Consider the following 6,394-nt stretch of genomic DNA (forward strand, 5'->3'; position numbering starts at 1 on the left):
AAGGTCATGACAGGCCAGAGATGACACGAAACCCTTCCAGCCCAACTCGCTCCGGCCGAAGGCTCCTGAGAACAAAATAGAGAACTGCAGCGGCGCCGGTGGGGCCTCTCCAGGGAGCCCCCAGGGACGACGCATCTCCTGCTCCCCCAGAAAGGGGGCCTGGGAAGAGAACAGTGTCAGCCGGGAGTGCAGGGTGAGGGTGCGTGCTACACCACATGACCAGCAGAGCCTCTCCATGTGGCCCCGGGGGGCCCAGCATCACCTGGTGGCCCCGAGGTCCCAACACTGTGGGGCCTGAGCAGCACCATGCCCCTGGGCCCAAACTAACCAGCACCTGGTTGGCCAAGCGAGGGGAGTGGCCCCCTGAGCACCACTAGCAAGATCCAGCCCCCCCCAAGTAAATTTTATTTCAAAAGGAAAAAAGGGGGCCGGAGCGATAGCACAGCGGATGGGGCGTTTGCCTTGCATGCGGCCGACCCGGATTCGATCCCCGGCATCCCATATGGTCCCCCAAGCACTGCCAGGAGCAATTCCTGAGTGCAAAGCCAGGAGTAACCCCTGAGCATGGCTGGGTGTGACCCCCCAAAAAAAACGAAAGGAAAAAAGAAAAACATAACTGGAAGAGCAGGGGACAAGGGCTGGAACAGCAGAGTGGTGGCGGGGGGAATATCCTGAGTAACGGACATCCCCAGGCAAAGCCATGGGAAAGTGGGACCTGGCACATAGTAGGGGGTTCATGCAGGCACCCGACACAGCTTCACCCCCAGCCCTTCATGCCTCCCAGACATCATCAGGTGTTGCCCTGCCTCCCTCCCCCCTCCAGCACCACCGGGGGTCCGGAGGGTTCCCAGACCAGCACGGTGTGCACAGACTGGCCAACCAGGCCACCTGTCACTGCTGGCAGCGGCTCCAGATCACCTGAGCAGCACTCGGGAGGCAGCAGCAAAACCGAAATGGCCCGAAAGCCTTACTCTGAGCAGTAAGCAGCTCCGTCTGGAACCCAGCTCTAACCTAGTGTAAGGAACTCGAAACTTCCTGCACCGTTCCTACTTGGATGCTTCTCTGAAACGGTTCCTCTCTTTGGCACCCCTTGCCCTGCCATGTTTCGTCTTTACAGCTCATACGTTTCTATAGAGCTTACCCAGCTCAAACTTTTCCCTTTCAAAGTCAATCAGGGCGGAGGTACAGTTCCCAGAAGCTGCAACCTCCACCCACGCCACGGGGAAAGATCAGCCTCTGGAAATTGTTCTCCGCACGCAATGAACACGCACTAGAACCGGTTGGGCGCTTGTCTTACACACGGATGACCAGGGTTAGATTCTCAGCAACCATCCCATAGGGTCCCTCAAGCCCACCAGGAGTGATCCCTGAGCACAAAGCCAGGAGTCAGCCCTGAGCACTGCTAGTTGTGCCCCATTCCCCCCCCCACACACACACAAAATATATATGCACTTGAGCTAAGTCAATAAATCTTAGAGCTGTGAACACCGAAGCCAGGAGCCACGTCATCCTCCACATTGGCTCAGCCCAAGGGAAGCTCTGGGAGCCTGTGGCCAAGAATGCAGGGACACCCCCATCCCTGCACCCATCAAGGTGGTGGCACTTCCTAGGGCGAGGCAGGCCTTGTTGCAGAGGTGAAACTGCTGGCAAGCAGCACCACCCCGCCCCAAGGTCAGGGTCTGCCTCCTCCACCCAGCCTGAGTGCAAAGGTTCTTCCCCAGGTTCGGCCAAGAAAGCTGCCCTTCATCACCTTCGCCCAAGCTGGGGCCCGAGGTCGGGGTTTCCAGGAGGGGGGGGCAAGCTGGCCGGACCAGCACCCAGCAAGAAGCTCCCAAAGCAGAAGGGTCACTGGAGGATGGCGGCCCCCATTTCAAGCCCCTCCATTGCTCACCCCAAGAGAACAGAGACCTAGAAGGAGCGAGAGGAATCCACGCCAAGGAAGGGCTACAGTGGGGTGGAGTGTGGGGAAGTTCAAGGCTCAGGGCACCATTCCCAGCCTCGCCTGCTCACTCAGCAGAGACCCGAAAACTGAACCATGAGTAGGCCCTGAGCACAGCTGCAGGTGGCCCCTCCAAAACCCACACAAGTAAAATGGGGGCTTGGGTGGTGAGTCGTTGAGAGATTAGGAGCCGGATGAGTGCAACAGGCAGAGAGGGAGCGAGACATCTAGGCTGAAGAAGAACAAAACAGTAACCGAGGCTCGACCTGTAAGAACAAGTAATCTCTGATTACTGAGCACAAAGCCAGGAGTCAGCCCAGCCCAGACAAGGGGTCAATGGCTCCAGGGGGAGATAAACAGTCTTCACACTTTCCTCTATGGTTCATTTTTAGCCAATTTTTTAATAATAAGAAATACAAAATAAATTATTCAGGACCAACTTTGAGGGCAGGTTTGGGTGGTGGTGGGAAAATTCAAAATAATGATGGTGTCGGTGGCACTGGTGCTGGAATATTGAATGTAATAAATTATTGTGAACAACTTTGTAAAAATCGAAGTAAGTAATATAAAATTTTTTTTTATTTTTTTCTTGGGGGGGTCACAACTGTTGATCCTCAGGGATTACTCCTGGCAGTGCTCAGGGGACTATATGGGATGCTGGGAATCGAACTCGGGTCGGCCGCGTGCAAGACAAATGCTTTGCTATCTGCCAGGCTATCCCTCCAGCCCCAGTAATATAAAATTTTTTTAAATAAATAAACACAAAAAAGAGACATCTAGGTAAAAATATATACATATTTGCATACAGCTGACCTGGGTTCAATCCCCAGCACTACATACGGTCCCACCACTGAGTATGGACCAAAAACCAAAAAAAAATATCATATATATACATAAATTTATATATAATAAAGGCTTCTCTATATATAAAGGCTTCCAGTTAATGACCCACTTTTTTCTTCAACCCATAAAATGACCATTTTTGGATGGGGGCTGCTTAAGCAGAGCCCAGGGGGCCACTTGGGGTGACAGTCTGTCCACTGAGCTGGGCAATTCGGTGCCACTGCCCAAGAAGGCCACCACGGTGCCCTGGGAGTGCTCGGGAGCCAGGCACACCCTGAGCCTGTGCTAACTCCACAGCCCCTGTCTTGTTCTTAAGGCAAAAGGCAAAAGAACGAGAACAGGAGAGGAAAGCACATTAGGAGTTACAGAGAAGCAGGGTCTTAACCTCGGCATCCTTTGCACGCTAAGGGACTCGAAGGAGGCTTGGACAAAGGGAGACACTTCAGAACAGGGATGGAGGGTTGGGTGACACCCAGGGGTGCTCAGGGGCTGTTCCTGAATCTGTACTCAGGAGTGACCCCTGGCAGTCCGTGGGGAATCATATATGGTGCTGGGGGTCATATGTAATGCCGGGGGGTCTATTCAAGATCGGCAATGAGCAAGGCAATTAATTACCTTCACTCTCATACTATCACTCCTGAACTCTCTCTCCCGACAAGGAAAATATTTTTGTACTTGATCACATCTGAGACCAGAATACAGAATAAGTTGAATGAAAACGTCCAGCTCGGGAAATAGTGGTCCTGCCTGGGAGAACCCAAAACGGGCTGGGGGGTTCCAGGAGGACAAGTCGGAAGTTCCTGGGGACCGAGGGAGGGCATTCTCAGGGAGAGAACGACTACTATGTATACGAATTTAATTAAAAATTTTGATGGTTTTTTTAAGTGGTTAAGTAAACATTTTATTTTATTTATTTATTTGTAACTTTTTAATTGAATCACTGTGATAGGTCCTGACAAAGCTGCTCATGACTGGATTTGAGTCACAATCACACAATATTCTAACTCCCATCCCTCTACCAGTGTATGTTTCCCAACACCAGTGTACCCCAGGTTCCCTCCCATCACCCCCCACCTCCTACCCTTCTCTCTCCCTCTCTCTCTCTCTCTCTCTCTCTCTCTCTCTCTCTCTCTCTCTCTCTCTCTCTCTCTCTCTCTCTCTCTCTCTCTCTCTCTCCTCCCCCGCCTTTTTGGGCAGTATGGTTTGCAATATTGATACTGAAAGGTTATCAAGAAAATTCCTTTACCTACTTCTAAACACTCAGATCTTGTCCGCGTGATCATTCCCAGATATCATTGTCATACTGGTCCCTTCTCTTGATGAAGTTTTGAGGTTTGTACTAAATACAAGGCAAACCAAGCAAAAAAAAACTTAAGATAAGGGGCTGGAGCGATAGCACAGCGGGTAGGGCGTTTGCCTTGCATACAGCCGACCCGGGTTTGATTCCCAGTATCCCATATGGTCTCCTGAGCCCCACCAGGGGCGGTTCCTGAGTGTAGAGCCAGGAGTGACCCCGGTGCATAGCCAGGTGTGACCCAAAAAGCAAAAAAAAAAAAACTTAAGATAATTATTATCTCTAGGAAAGAAAGAAGTTCTGCAGGAAAGAATTTTATACGACATTCAGCTACGGGACTTATTTATATCATTACGATACATAATATGCAGAGTATTGATGAGAACCGAGTTAGAGCCAAGTTGGAATTAAAGGAGGACTCTTCTCTGCACCCAAGCTTACCTCTGGAGGAAAAGGAGAGTGTGGGAGCATGTTTATCACTACAAACTTTGAAGGACTTTTTTGTCTCAAATACAAATTTTAAGTTAATTTCTTCTTTCCTGGAGTATGTCACTTCACTCCTTAGTACTTTCTTTTTTTTTTTTTCTCTTTGGGTCACACCCGGTGATGGTCAGGGGTTACTCCTGGCTCTGCACTCAGGAATTACTCCTAGCGGTGCTCAGGGGACCATATGGGATGCTGGGACTCGAACCCAGGTCAGCCACATGCAAGGCAAATACCCTACCCACTATACTATCCCTCCAGCCCCCGTCAGTACTTTCACTGTCACTGTCACTGTCATCCCGTTGCTCATCAATTTGCTCGAGCAGGCACCAGTATCGTCTCCATTGTGAGACTCATTGCTATTGATTTTGGCATATGACAGGTAGCTTGCCAGGCTCTGCCATGTGGGTGAGATACTCCCGGTAGCTTGCTGGGCTCTCTAAGAGGGGCAGAGGAATCAAACCCGGGTCGACCACATGCAAGGCAAACACCCTACTGCTGTGCTATCACTCCAGCCTAGCAGTGCTTTATTTTCAATTATTTAAATACAATTTTTTTGTACCTAAAAGTTAAATTTGTCTGCCTTGAAGGTATTTTTTGTGAGTTAGATCAGTTTGATAGACATTCTGCTCTTACTAACCACAGCTCCTATTATAATGTGCCCAAGACTGTACTAAGAACTTTCAGGAATTTTTTGTTTGTTTTGCTTTGGGGCCACAGCAGCGGTACTTGGGACTTATTCCCAGCTCTGTGTTCAGGGATTGCTCCTGGTGAGGTTCCAGGGAACCATATGTGGTGCTAGAGATCGAACCCAGGTCAGCTGCGTGCAAGGCAAGCGCCCTACCCACTGTGCTACCTCTCCAACCCTAACACTCTCACAGATTATCTCCAGTTCCCCTAATAACCACCCAAAGTGGAAACTGGTTCCCATTTCACAGAGGAGAAAGGATGCTCAAAGAGGTTGGGAATTTGCTCTGTGATCCCAGAATTCTGCTGCTCCTTAGATCCCATCATCACTTTCCTTTCTGAGATCTCATCATCCCTTTCCAGGCTTGGAGTCCGAAAGAGCTACAAAGGGAAAACTGGTGGTTCCAATAACTTCTCTGCAAGGCGGGGTGGGGGTGGGGGGCTGGGAAGTGTGGGGGGGGCAGGGTTGGGGCGAATAGAAGGGGGTGGAAGAAGAAACCGGATTGATTCAATAATACTACGAGGTAGCCAACCACTTGTTTAAAGCAAGGCAAAGGGAAAATTGTGACAGTTCCAGCAACTTCTCTTTTGAGTGGGGGGCAAGTGCCCTCCCCACTTAAGAAATCCAGAGTGATTCAATAATGTTACTAGGGAGTCATTCAACCCAGTTGAATCCCAGATCAATTTCCGGCTAGCATCATGTGATCAGAGAGAGCGATTTAAAAGGTCTGACCAGGATGTCCCCGTGACGATAAAAACAATGCTGGGATTGGTGTTGAAATATTATACGCCTGAAACCCAACTGTCCGTCATTTCGTAAGCCACAGTTCTTTAATAAAAAATAAAAATTGTGAAAGCTCCAGTCCGTTCTTATCTGGAAATAAACTTTTGAAATACATTTTTATTTTGAAATAAATTCCAGACCCTCTAGTGGGGGAGAGGGGGTCAGACTACCCCAGGAAGCATGCTAAGAAGATGATTTGTGTGCAGGAAAAAAAAAAATTAAAAACCTCAGGCAAAGACAATCTCTGAAGAGGTGGAAGCAGATAAGAATCAACGGCCCAAGGCTGACTCGGGTGGGAGGGTGGTCAGACAGATGCTCCTTGAAGGTCCCCGTTGCCCCGATCGCCCCTTGCGTTCAATCACTG

This window comes from Sorex araneus, chromosome 1, assembly GCF_027595985.1.
Source record: "Sorex araneus isolate mSorAra2 chromosome 1, mSorAra2.pri, whole genome shotgun sequence".
NCBI lineage: Eukaryota > Metazoa > Chordata > Mammalia > Eulipotyphla > Soricidae > Sorex > Sorex araneus.